A 14,539-nucleotide genomic window follows, 5' to 3' on the forward strand; every position below is an offset into this window, starting at 1 on the left:
AAAGGTTCGAACGAGCAGTTACAGTCCCCAGCGACCAGGACTAAGGAGTCAGGAGCACACAGCCTCAGCAAGTCAGCTAAAATATCAATGGTAGAAGACTTGGCCCCCCCTTGAGTACCTCTTGCATATACATTAAAGAATTCCCAAGCGGGGGCACCATTCAAACCCTCAATATAGAGTCTCATAATATCCAGACAGGAGGAGGTGTGATGAGTAATCTTAAGGTTAAGGTCAACCCTTACCCATACCGTAAGCCCACCCGAAGGACGGCCGCGTCCAACCGAGGTAGCAGGTACATGGAAGCAAGAAAATCCCTGTATTCTTTTTGCAGTTTTTTACCTCTATATATACAGTGTGATGGTATACAGAACCAATGTGCCCAAAGTTGCCGTATTACACATAGTGCTCTGAATCTGCATTAATGATGTCATTTAACATGCCATGAGTGGTGTAATATGTGAGGCCATAGGCAGGTCATTATGGAGGCGCAAGTTATAGTTAGTGAAGTTAACTGTAACTGGTGAATATCTGTAATTTTTCATTTTTTAAACATTAGTTTATTGTCTCATTTTGTCACCTAACTAAAACATCACTTTAACATTTGTATTTTTTCAGGGAATTTCTAGTTTTTTTATTTAAGTTAAGGTCTTATTTCCATACCTACCCTAAAATCACTTTAACTTTTGTTTATCCCGTGAATTTATCAGGTTTTTTGGTTATATTCTAAATGCAGCATGTTTAACTGCTACTTTAGGTAGAGAACCTCACTGCACATGGTGTACGGCCATATCCAGTAGGGGGTTGGTCGCTGGGCCAGGCCTTTGCCCAAACGTTGTGCCCAACTCTTTGCAAGCATTCAATCTGATCCCCTTGTGTACACAACCTTTGGTTGTGGGCAGATGAGATTAGAAGCAGGCGTTGGCCTCTATATGATTTGTTTTTTCTGTGTGTTGTTTTTGTACATTTAAAAAAAATCTTTTAGTTTACAGTTTGGTAAACATGTAAGCAATTCTTTAGTGTTGGAATAATACAAATCATTACAATTAAAACATTTCACGATGGTTCATAATGTTTATAGTTTTACTGAATTCTTTTATGTCCTTTTATATTATGATTCTATGATGGTCGGTCTTTTAGTTACTTGTGTGATTAGACTCTACAGACCATGTGTAAGCACTTAGGCACTTTATTGTCCATTTGCACAACAGTACATAATGTTACAGTTCTGCTCACCAGGCCCTAATTTATTTACAGTTCTTCTCACCAGGCCCTTATTTACAGTTCTTATTGCATTGTTTATGGTAAATAATAATTACAGTTCATATTGAATTGTTAATGGTGCTATTTGATCATTATACATTACTTTTACTATTAGCAATGAAAGACAGTGATAAAGATGTGTATATGTGTTATTAATGTCCCAGTATGGTGAGTAACCAATGAAGCATCTTTGTGTACAGTTGTATAATAATTAGTGAATTAGGGAATTGAAACGGTCCTATCTAATTAACATGTTAAATTTTAACATGATTGATGAATTGTTTTATTTTACATGACACTAATGTTCTAATTGTAATGATGTTTATTAATCAAACCATAAAGAATTACTTACATGTTCCATTTTTGTAAAGTTTTTATATTTTTACTATTTTGAACTACTGTTTTTTAACCTTGTCATTTTGTAAAACTTTAAACATATTTTATTTTAACATAATTGCTTTATTCGTTTTGTTTTTTCACAAGTCTTTGAGTTCTTTCTATAGATGTTCTTCCAAGGCCTTGGAAAAAAACACTCAGATTTGTTTCTCCAGGGGCAGCAACCTTTATGCAGTGCCTACAATATGTAGCAAAATGCTGCTTTCGATATCAGCTTTTGGAGAGCATATTGATCTGCAAATAAAAGTGACACATGGAGAACTGCATTAAAGTCTGGAGCTGGAACACTTTTCGGAGTTGGGTGCTAGCATATGGCACCCATTCACTAAAATCACAAGGCTTCTGAAAATTTTTGTTGTTGATACTAGTGAGTTTAGCAAATTTGAGAAACACCCTCTGCAGCAGAATTTTCGGTTTCGGTAAGGCGTCATCCATTTATGTGTTAAAACAAGGCCCAGTGGTGTGGTGCATTTTGGACTTTAGTTTTATATATTGCAAACATGGTGCAAGGGCATTTTTTTTTATCATTGTAGCGCTTACATGAGCACCAGATTTTATTACACAAGGTAAAATTCATTTTATTTCACTCACGGGAGATTAATTGGTTTGTCCAAAATCAAAAGATGTTAAGCCAATGCTGGGATGCAAACCTGGTTCCCCAGATCCAAAGTCAGCAGCTGTGGCTGTTTGCTCACAACTATATTTCTCACTTTATAAGTGAAAGCCATACACAAATGGTATGCATGTGTATGCTCAAGTACGGTAGCACATTCTCTGTTGAAATGGATTTATGGTGGTATGGTTGTTTATGATCACGTACAGTGAGCACATTTTCTGTTGAAATGTCTTTATGGTGGTATAGTTGTGTCTGATCATGTATAGTCAACATATTCTCTGTTGAAATGGATTTATAGTGGTATGGTTGTGTATGCTCACACATAGTGAGCACATTCTCTGTTGAAATGGCTTTGTGAAGTAAATAAACAGCAGCAACAAATATTTGCAGGTTCACCTGCAGTCTTGCTTGGGAATACTTGCAAGGGCTTGTTTTAATACTGGACTTTGGGACATTTTTTATCACCTTTGCACTGGTGCACAAACAAACAGGGCTAAGTATTTTAAATATTACTTACTTATAGACCAGGACTTTCAAAACACACCAAAGTCGGCTTGACACCCACCAGTGGGTCCCGACCGATACTATGGGAAATGCTGATATAGACTGCATAAATGAGTGTCTGCTTACTTGGAGTTTTAAATGCGGAGAGGCAGAGATTTGGGCCAAAAACCCTTTTCAGGACTTTTTGTCCTATAATGGCACATGTCTGTGCTTTTTCTGCTTAGAGCCAGAATCATAACTCAATTCCTAATTGTAGGATTTCATCGAAGTTATAGGGGTTTTCATGCTAAACTGTATTCACAATTCCTGCTGAACTCTGTCTTTGGCGGTACACAGTAGGGGTTTGACATAGCTTCGAATCCAATCACAGCTGGCTACCAAAATCTGCACAAGTCTTCAGCTGGGTGAAGCAATGATTGGATTCTTGCAGGACTGTGGTGGCAAGGCCCTGTATCCAACCTGCCGTGGGCATCCATACCCTGGTGCAAATGGCCTTTGGGATGATCACAGGCCCTGGGGTACCAGTAGCCCCTACGTTCATCCCACAGCTTGCAGCCAGCCCCAATTGTGCACAGCCATTGGTTGTATGCAGCAGGGGTTTGCGAAGGACCTTGTCTGCAGTTAGTCCCTGTCCCCAAACTGCCACAGGCCACAAACCCCTGCTGCACATGGTTTTCAGGTTTGCCTCAGCACTTGACTGTGGTCGGGCACTGTGTCCAATCCACCAAAGACAGCTAATTCTCATTGTGTAAGTCATGCACTGCAGGTGATGGCCACAGAGACCTGCCTGCTGACAGGTCTTGAGCCCCACCCGCCATGGATGGCCAAATCCCTGGTGCACATGGACACCAGTGGCACCTGGAGGGATGGTTGACCAGAGAGCCTTGCTATTGGCCAGCCCCTGCAGCACACCCACCATGGGCAGCTATGTAGGACCAAGGAGTTAAGAGAGACAAGCTCTTTGTTTTTTGTTGGTAAGTCTCAGAAGAATATTTTTCTGTTTTTAAACTTTTTTTGTGAATTTGTTTTTAACAATTGTTGTGGCACACAGCCACTTGTAAACTTTTTTTGTATTATTAATGGAACTTTGGATAATGTTCTTCCATCTTTTTCTTGACAATCCTTTTCTACGTCACATGTGAAACCTACACTCCATGCAACAGACTCCAAATATTTTCAAGTGTGGGTTTCCTTCCTCTTGTTTCTTGTCCACTATCTCTGCAGGAATGCTTGGCATACCTTCCTCTTCTAGCACTTCTGCACTCGCTCTCTCTGTCTCCCACTCTTTTTCATGTTTCAGGTTGTTTTTTTCCCACTGCCTATATCCTTTCACAGTTCCTACATGTTACCAGGTATGCATTTAGTCTCTTGTCTCCCTGTGGACAGGGAAAACTCTCCCAGACATCAGAGTCCTTGTTCCCTTGACCCACATTGGCAGTCATTCTAAGACACTGGACGGGTGTACAACCTTTACAATGCAACTTTTACAACGCACTACCATTACAACGAAACTTTTACAACGCAACATCCATTACAACGCATGCATTTACAACGCAGTCATTACAACGCATGACACTACAACGCACACCACTACAACGCATGTCATTACAACGCAGTCATTACAACGCATACCATTACAACGCATAACATTACAAACATAGTACCCCTACACTATCCAACACTTACCCTACTGTTGCGCCCCCTGGAGTTAGAATAGTAATTTTAACCCCTACACTATCCAACACTTACCCTACTGTTGCACCCCCTGGAGTTAGAATAGTAATTATTACCCCTACACTATCCAATACTTACCTTAAATGCAAAGTAATGTTATGCGTTGTAATGGTATGCGTTGTAAAGGTAGTATGCGATGTAATGGAATGCGTTGTAAAGGTAGTTCTTAAAAAATTGTTGTAAATGCATGCGTTGTAATGCAATGCGTTGTAATGGATGTTGCGTTGTAAAAAATGCGTTGTAAAGGTAGGCGTTGTAATAGTATGCGTTGTAACATCATACATCCCACTGGACGTCTTCCACGATCTGGGCAACTGCGTAACTTGGACCTTGTGGATCTTTGCCTCTGGATTGCATCATTCTGCAAGGAAACAGAGGGGTGAGTCTCAGTAGCTCCATGTCAGGTCCCCTGCTTCTAACAAAATGGTAGATATGCCTCCTGTTGGCAACGAAAAGGCACTTTGTTCAGCATGCCTGAGCTTTCAGTTAATGAGGGGCCCAGAATGCCCTTTTAAAATGTAAAATAGTCCAGAGATGTCCATGCAGTATGCAGGAACCTCATTGCTAAGTATATCAGGTTCATGGTTCCACTGTAGAGGCCTCAGACTTGGCACACATTGAAAAAAGTTGACTTCATCATAGGCCCACAAAAAATTGTAGCTGACCGGAAGTCACATCTAAACGGACATTAATGTAGATTGAGTTTTTTTTAAATTTTAAATGACCATCAATGTGTTGTTATTCCAGAGAGTCGTTTTCAAGGCTGCAGACTTAAAATACCTAAAACAGAGAAGACAGTGGTCTGTGGTCTTGATAACTAGGTTGCAGATTCAATACACGAAAGATGGGGTCCATTGTACACTGTCTAGTTTTCAAATGTGTGCACTACACATCTAAAAAAACAAGTCAGCGGACAATAAGACATTGATAATTTTTTAAACATTTTAATGTTTGGGGGCTTATTGACAATTCCCCACTTAGGCCTAGAAGTCAAGGTGTGCTCATGCTTCCCCGTTATGTGACTTCTTTTTACAAGGGGATATAGGGACCATGCCCCGCGTCCTGTTAAGGCTTCTCTATAAGAAATATTTATCTTGCAGCTAGCCAATCACAGCCCCAGGGCCTATATGTTAGGTACAAGACCAAAAACTGATGATGGAAACAAACAGCGCCCTCATCCAATGGGTGGCCTTAATATTTTTTAAATTTTACTGTACGTATACTTGCCTGTGGACCATCCACAGACTAAAATGGAAATGGCAAAATATGCAAAGGTAATAACACTTTCAAGCTGACTCTGTATCTTTCATATACTCTTTTTTCAGAGAACCTACTGAACTGATTTATGCCAATCAAACAAAAGCAAGATTTCTGAGTCAAAGTTTCTTCTTCCATGCCAAGTAAAGTGTGAAATCGTTTAGCAATTTTGGTGGTAGGCGCCAGCAAGATTTTCTGTGAGAGCTGTATTGGGCCAACACTTCTTTTTTGATCCAATGTAACTATTTTCCTGCCACAGACATGCACAAAATTTAGCAAGGTGAATATGACAAGTAAGTGTCAAATCTGGTGCTGTTCCACCCAAGTGAGCTGAAGTTATAGGCATGACAAAAAATAAATAGTGACCGTCATTGTGAAATATATTATTATAGAGTGGTGGTAGCTACTCTATAGTTATAATTAGGATTCTAAGAGATAGGAGTTTTTCAGATTTTTGATTGGTAATAACTTTACCACAGTTTGATGAATTGCCACAAAACTTTGCAGACCAAGGGCCCGATGTAGGTGACCATTACCGGTCGGTAACGGCCGAATTTGTCCGTTACCGACCGGTAAATGGGTCATTGAGATGTAGGGGACCTTTTTTACAGAATCGGGAAATTTACCGAATCGGTAAATTTACCGATTCTGTAAAATACCGAATCGGTAATTTTACCGATTCGGTAAATCTCACATGTAGGTGGCACTGCAAACAGTGCCACAGGCCTTTAGGAGTCGGTATTTTACCACCCAATCCAATTGGGTGGTGAAATACCGAATCCAGGTGTGCATGCACATCTGTGCATGCACACCTGTGCCATGTGGCACACAGACATGCCCTTAGGGCATGTCTGTGTGCCACATGGCACACATGCCTGTAATTGGGGTGCCAGAGGGTGTCAAAGTGACACCCCCTGCACCCTTGCAAAATTCGGTATTTACCGATGTGGTAAATACCGATTCGGTAATGCCCATTGATTCCTATGGGCTTCAATGCCCATAGAAATCAATGGGCATTACCGATTCGGTATTTACCGAATCGGTAAATACCGATTCCTTCCGATTCGGTAATTAATTACCTACATCTGCCCTCCTCTTTTTTACCACTTCTTAAATACCGATTTGGTATGAATCGGTATTTATGAAGTGGTAAAAAAGATTTACCTACATCGGGCCTCAATTCCTTCGTCTGCATTGGCTGCAAAATTTTGTGGTGATTAGTTAAGGAGATGCAAAGAAAAAAGGGGGTTCCGAAAACATGGCTAATGAGTTGACAATACTCTGTATAGAGGTATATGAGTTATAGTAAGTTTTGAGCAGGGCTCATAGTTAGGTGTGGGCAGTAAACCCTGCTCTGCCGGCCGAGTTCACAGAGTTTTTGTCACTCCGCATTCAGCTTGAAGGGCGGAGTTTGGCAAAAACTCTGCCTATGGCACGTAGCGGAGTTTACCGCACCCACCACCACATATTACTTTTCCCTATACTTTCCTGATTTCATTGGCCTTGTTTTGGTTGCTCTTGCAGTTGACTTGGGCTTTTTTTCACAGAAAGTTGCGCTTGTTTCAGACCTGGCAACTTTTTCCACCAGTGGGCGGGCTCCAGCGACTTGCTGAATAAGTCTTTGCTGAGTGACTGAGTGTGCTGAAACCTGAGCCTCTGGGGCAGCTGTGAGTCTGACTGAGTGAGCCAGGACATGAGGCCAGCGAAAGCACCAGTGACAGTGCTGGTGAGTAGACTCTTCAGCGAGCCTTTCTGTCGCGAAGTTACTTCGGTAGTGCATCCTTCTGTCACCCGATTTGAAAACCTGTTTTAAAATGCGTAATTTGACTGAATTGCTGAAGGGCCCTTTTAGGTAAGTGGGGAACACCCCATGCTCAGTGACAAACAGAATGGACTTGTCCTGGGTGACTGGAATGAAATGAAGATCAGTGGGTGCACTGGTAGTTATACCTTGTCTGTACAGCTTGAGCAAAGCTTGGTATGGTAGTTATTTCAGTCATTTTTAAAAAACTGTTCTAATGCATACAAAGGTTTGAGATGCAAAAAAGACGAAATAAGAGGTCAACCGTGATCATTTACAATAACAACGAGCACAAGTTTTCGGGCCAGAGTGTGAACGGCGATGGTCTATGCAGAGATATTGCTGCGTGACAAAACCTCTTCCTCAGCCAAGAAGGCAGCAAACACTTAAGTATTCTAGTTCCCTGTAACTAATTTTGCAACCTATTCTACGGCAACCTTGTGTCCTCTGTAGTGTGAACAATGACCGAACCGCTCGTAAATAGGTTGTCCCTGAACCTCCTTCACCATCGTCTTCAGGGGTAGACAACAAACCTCTAAATAACAAAGTATACATTTTTATTGTGTGTAGTTAATTAAAACCTTTACAATATTGTTGCATAAAAAAGACGTGTTATTAAAAAAGTACAAGTTCTCGAGCAGTTAAAAAAAGAAAAGGCTTTCTAGAAGTCCATGTGTTTGGTTTAGTTGTAAAAAGTATTTCAGTGAGTCTGTTCGTTACACTTCACGCATCCGATTTCGTGCCTTTAGTTTCCTTTTTCTCGATGTTTTGTATTAGCTGCAGTGCCCTTTGGCAAAATCTGGCTGCCCTACAAGCTGTCTGCAATTGATGACTGTTCAGTGCTAGCATGACGGCCGGGCGGCATGTTCTAATTTGGAAGAAACGGAATATGTGAAGGAGATAGTAACGTCTCAAGTTTTTCAAAGAGGGACAAATGCACAATATGTGCATCGTTGAGTCTTCCTTTTGTCCACATAGTCTGCATTCAGGGGTTGTCCATGTTTGCTTCCATGGTGGTGTGTGTTCTTTTAAGATGGTAGTTCCCAACCGTAGATTTAGAAGCATTTTTTGGGCGGCCAAGGATATGTGGTTGACTAGATAGGGTTGCGGCACCATTTTCCCATACGTGGCCAACACCGTCCAACCGTGTTTTTTCTTTGCTGTTGCGTCTTTGTCTGATAGCCATGATCTTTGCTTTGCAGCCCCATTGCTCGCTTTTTTGAAAGCCGCGAAGGTTAGGTTTGTGTTCCATGCCTTTTCCAGCTTGAGATCTGACAGGGCATTCTCGCATATCGTTTTCCAGTCGTTTTTCGATTTTGTCTGGTTATTCATCTCCATCCAGCAGAGGCCCATGAGCGTGTCCTCTTGGGCTGCTCTTAGTTTCCAGCATGTTTTTAGAATGGCCGCTTGTCTGACTTGGTACTGGTTTGATAGACTGAATTCCAGACGAATCTGTGATTGGGATACAAACTTCGGGATCTGAAAAATGTGTTTGAACAGCTCTGATTGTTGTGTGTTCAAGAAATTTGCATCCTTTCCCCTGAACAATTCTGACCCATATGTAAGGGATGGTAAAAACTTGGCAGCTATTACCTTCAGCAGGTGCGAATTAGATGGGCAATTCAGTTTTGTTTTTAATAGGTTTAAGGCAAAACGTAGCTTGTTTGCCTGGGCCTTTCTGTACAATAGATGGTCTTTCGGAGTCCACCTGGCATCGACCACCATGCCCAGATATTTGTACGAAGCAATCTGCTCGAGTGTGTTGCCTGCGATATGCCATTTAAAAGATTTCTTCCCTGACCGCGAGGCAAAACAGACGATCTTCGTTTTTTTGTAATTGATTTGCAAGCCCTGGGCACTGATGTAATCATTGAGCTTCGTGATGGCGCATTGTAAGCCCATCGGGGTCTGACTGAAAAGTACGATGTCGTCTGCATACTGTATGCTCCTAATTTTGTACTGGGCTAGCTTTGGGGGATCGCTTTCTATTTCCGCGATGCTTTTGTCCAGGTCTGCTGTGAAGATGTTAAAAAGCGTTGGTGCCAATACGCAACCCTGCTTGAGGCCAACATGAGTGGGTATTTTTCCGGATATTCTGTCGCCATTACCTAGTTTTATTCTTACCCAGGTATCTGAGTATAGATTGATAATGGCCTGCAGCAACATTGGTGGAATTTCCCAATTGGCCATTTTTTGCCATAGTGCCTCCCTCGGGACTGTGTCGAACACTGCTTTTAAGTCGACAAAACACGTATACAGCTTGGTTGTTTTCTCCCTTGCTTTGTCGACCAGAAGGTTTAGCGCAAGTAGGTTGCATAGTGTGTTGGTTCCAGGCCTAAAACCTGTCTGCGTGATCGGGAGGATTTTTTTCGCGCAGACCCAGTCTTCTAAGGCCCTCAAGAGATTTGAGGCATACATTTTTGCCTCGAAGACTATGAGCGCGATGAGGCGGTAATTGGCTGGATCAGATCTTGTGCCTGCCTTGAAGATTGGGTGTAGAATGCTGCCTCTCCATGATTGGGGAATACTACCGGACTGAAAAGCGATGTTGTATAAAGGGGTAAGATATTCCGCCCAGAACTGATGATCTTGTTTGAACAGGGCGTTCGGTAAGCCGCTCGTTCATTTAACTATTCCCTTGTGTTCCTTCTGTTCTGTCAGCATCGGTGCACTGGAACAAAAGGCCCCTGAATTACGTGTGTTTGGTTTGGTGCATTTACATTTCATAGCTAATTATGATAGTTTGTGTTACGGACTGTCAATGGAACTTTTTGTATTTTCTCAAAAGGTGCCTTTTCTACGGAGTGTCTAAAAGGTTTCAGAGCTGTTCTAGCTGCACAGATAGAATGAGATTATCTCTGTTCACATGTTTTATCAACTGGGCAGAATCCTGTAGTAAGTCCTGGTCACAAGTATGATGCAGCACACTGGCTTCATGTTTGCTGTGATACACTGGGCACATGTATGCTTAAGCACTTTAGACTTGGCTGCGTTGGCATGCTAGATGTAATGCTGGGCACACGTTCGCTAAGGTAGGCACGCATTGTCATGCTAGTGCAGCCTAAGGATCATAGGCACAAGTATGGTGCAGCCGTCGGGCACCCTCACTCTGTTCCACTCTGGATCCTGTTACATTATAGCACAGTGGGTACTTGCAGTCTGCTGGACACAGGAGACTTTTCCACTCGGGCGCCATTGGCATATGTACGCTACCACAGTCTGTGTAAATTTACGCTCTGGTGCTCCCTGCAGTTTTGCAGTTTTGCAGCTGTTGCACCCTAATGCTCCAGCATCCCAAATATATTTCGAACTGTAGATACATGTTATGTGCAGTCATTTAAGAGCTTAATAAGTCCAACGTATGCCCACCGGCTTCTTGGCACTTTTATGTTGCCACTCAATACTAGGGGTGGGTGAGTGGAGCAACTCTGCCAGCTCGCGGAACTCTGCAGAATTCCACAGAGCTTTTATGCAATCCTGCAAGATTCTGGGTAGTACAACTCCGCAAGCTCCACCCACCCCAACTCATAGTATAACTTTAGGTTATAACTACAAAGTCGTAACCATAACTTTTGAATTTCTAATGTTTCTGTCGTTTAAGTTGGTTTTGTATAGAAATAAAGAAATAATAAATTACGTTTTCCTAACTATAACTAAGCTTTAACCTTTGTTTTTTTCTTTGACTATGTATATATACACTGAAAACCCCCCAAAATTACAGGGACCTTATAGTTAGGCTCAAGTGTCACTAAGAAAACAGTGAAATTCAGCAGTTATAGTTACCTGAGCTAACTATAACTAACGACCCTGTAATGCACTGCTTATGACCTCACATATTACATCACTCATGCCATGGTCAGTGACATCACTCATGCCATCTCAACTGACATAACTGATGGCATTACTGATGACATTATCCAGTGAGTGTAAGTATTTGATAAGAGTTTATGATTATCTGATTTACATTTGTAACTCCAATCTCACAAACAGTGGTGAAAGTACACTTAATGGAGGGTTGATTTACTCTTCTAATTACAGTCTCACAAACATTTTGGAAAGTACATATATGTTAAAGATGTCTGATTTACTAGTCTGAATAGAATCCCACAAAATCCAAAAAGGGGAAAAGCATATAGTGAGGGTGGTCATCTTCCCATCTCTAATCCCATTGAACATACATCGAGGAAGCTGCATAGACTTTTTGAATGTGCCTGATTTACAGTTATTATTTCAAAAGCAGAAACATTGTTGGAAATGAATATATGTGGGGATTATTATTTGCTATTCACTCCAAGCTGACAAACGCTGTGGAAAGTGCTCACATTGTAGGATACAGATTTAATATTATAACTCCAATTTCACAAACATTGGGAGAGTGCATATTTTGAAGGGATCTGATTTAGTAACTCAAATCTCCCTAACCACGATAAAAATGCATATTCTGCTTGGGTCTGTTGCCTTTGCAAATCAATCAATCCAGAAACATTGGGAAAAGTGCATATGTGAAGGGTGGTAGCATTTACTATTCTCACTCAATTCCCACAAACACTGGGTAAAATTGTATATATTGAGCATGGGCAGAGGGTATTTATTATTCCAGTACAAGTCCCACTAACATTGTGTAAAGTCCCTATATTGCGGAGTCCGATTTTCTCTTCTAACTCCAGTCGTTTAAGATATATTTCAATATATATCTCAATTCAAATAAAAAACATTTATTAGATTAATTATAAATGCATATCATTTAGCTAATAAAAACTCAATATACAACTTTAAACCATGTAATTAATAACATCACATTATTTCAAGTTAAAACACAACCCACTCAAATCCTCAAAATAATGCACAACCCATAAAACGTTTTATAACTAAAACATTTCAAATTATATTAAAAAAATAGGATATAATATATTTATATTTAAAATTATGTTACTTAAAATGCATGTTACATTATTCACCCTATAAGTGTGGCATCGGCCAATGGCCGATGGCGGCACTCCCTCCCCAGTTGTTGGCCCATTGGCTGACACTGGGGAGGGCTAGGAAGGATCCCAAGCACCAGAGGATTCCTTTTTTAAAACAAAGGGCAGGGAAATGTGGAATTGCTTCCGTGTCAGCCCCACTCCCTAGGTTATACTAGTGTATGATGAGTGAATTTCTAAGGTTTTTAAAATGATATTTCCTAACTATAACCTGCCTGTAAGGGTATATCTGGTGGGTCAAATGGACCCTCTTGACCCCCTGTAAAAGGTTCCCATCAGGGGATGCCCTGGTAGTGTGCCATCTTTTTGTGGAGCACTGCCCGTGCACCTCCTGACAGCTTCTTGACCTCTGCGTCTGCATGCATAATATGGTGTGGGCACAGAGGTAAAGAGATTCCCTCATTTGCATGGGACCACGCCCCTGATGGGTCGTTGGCAAGCGGCTACAATTTCCATGCCAGAGACCTCTGTGGTTGGTGAAGGAGCAAAGAGAGTTCGCTTACAACAAAGCCATTTAATTTTGTGTAACCCATTTTCCCACACAATAAGGGCCAAGAATCAGTAACTGAAGTTAAGTAGGTTTATTACAATCAGTAGTAAATTCAAATAAATACAAATTAAGCATGGCTCAGATACACAATTCAAAAGAAGGCATTAGTCAACAAAGTAAATCCAGTTCGATAATATCAAAATGTGATAAGCGCACCCAGATAAGTACAGATGGCAAAAGGTTTAACGTCATCTAATCAGTTCTCTAAGTGTAGATTGGGGATGGTTTAGAATGGGAAATCTCAAAGTAATTTTGAAATAGGATGATGAAAAAGGAAGGTGTCAGCATAGCGAGACTTTCAGTAGAAAGCTTCTAAGAGAGAACAATTGTTTAGCCAATAGCTTTAAACTCTCAAGAATATGGCAAGCAGAGAGGTCTGTACCTTTCTAAGTCTAAAGGGATCTGCTCCTAAACTCTAACACTGCATACATTACTTAAAACATACCAATACATTCTCATAGTATGATCCTCCTCATACCACCCTTTCAAGAACCAATAGATTTTTCACATGATTTGCATATCAACAACATTGTCTAACTTTTTTATCTAAAAAAACGTGGCATTCAAATGACCTTGGATAGGATACCATTGCTGATATACGATGAATGGACACCTTTTCTCCCGTTCATTAACTCATCACGTCTCTGCCAACTCTCTAATTTTAAAGGGATCTGCTCCTAAACTCTAACACTGCATATATTACTTAAAACATACAAATACATTCTCATAGTATAATCCTCCCCATACCACCCTTTCAAGAACCAATAGAATATCACTTGATTTGCATATCAACAACATTGTCTAACTTTCCCATCTCGCAAAACGTGGTATTCACATGACCTTGGATAGGATACCGTTGCTGATATACGATGAATGGACACCTTTTCTCCTGTTCATTAACTCATCTCGTCTCTGCCACGATTATCTTCTCAGTCCTCTCATTCACTGACACATTGTATTCCTTTCTCTAAGTACTGAAGCCTTGGAACCGTGTCTGCAGAGGAGAAAAAATGCAAGGCAACCAAAATGCACTTCAAATTCAAACCTGGTTAAATTAGCATGGGTAAACACTAAAAATGTGCACTTCCATTACATTTATATGTACATGTATAACTTCAAAATAAATGCAGCAATATAAATGTAAATAAGTTCATGCTTACATTGAGTAAAGCACTTTCAAACATATGCAACATAACATAAACATAAGCGTAAATATGTACTACATTTCTTTGTCATGGTTAGGCTAAACATTAATGTGTACACATTTATGACTCTCTAGTTTCTACAGTGAATGCAATTCAGTAATACATTGAAATACTTCACTCAGGGCTAGCTCTAGGGCGCTGCGACTGGTGCAGCTGCACTGGGCGCTCACCTGGGGAGAGGTGCGTTGTGTTTAGCAATACGTTTCAATTTAAAAACACCATCTGCAGAGTAGG

General features: G+C 40.9%; 1 protein-coding gene across 1 annotated transcript in view; it reads right to left on the reverse strand.

Moving 5' to 3' along the window:
• CDH16 (cadherin 16) overlaps positions 1–13,970 on the reverse strand; it is a 755,818-nt gene extending 741,848 nt beyond the window's left edge. Inside the window, exon 1 of the mRNA XM_078671187.1 lies at positions 13,941–13,970. The gene's annotated coding sequence lies outside the window, so the exon portion shown is untranslated. The remainder of the gene's footprint in view (positions 1–13,940) is intronic.
• Between the last annotated feature and the right edge of the window lie 569 nt (positions 13,971–14,539).

This window comes from Lissotriton helveticus, chromosome 12 (genome assembly GCF_964261635.1).
Source record: "Lissotriton helveticus chromosome 12, aLisHel1.1, whole genome shotgun sequence".
Classification (NCBI taxonomy): Eukaryota; Metazoa; Chordata; class Amphibia; order Caudata; family Salamandridae; genus Lissotriton; species Lissotriton helveticus.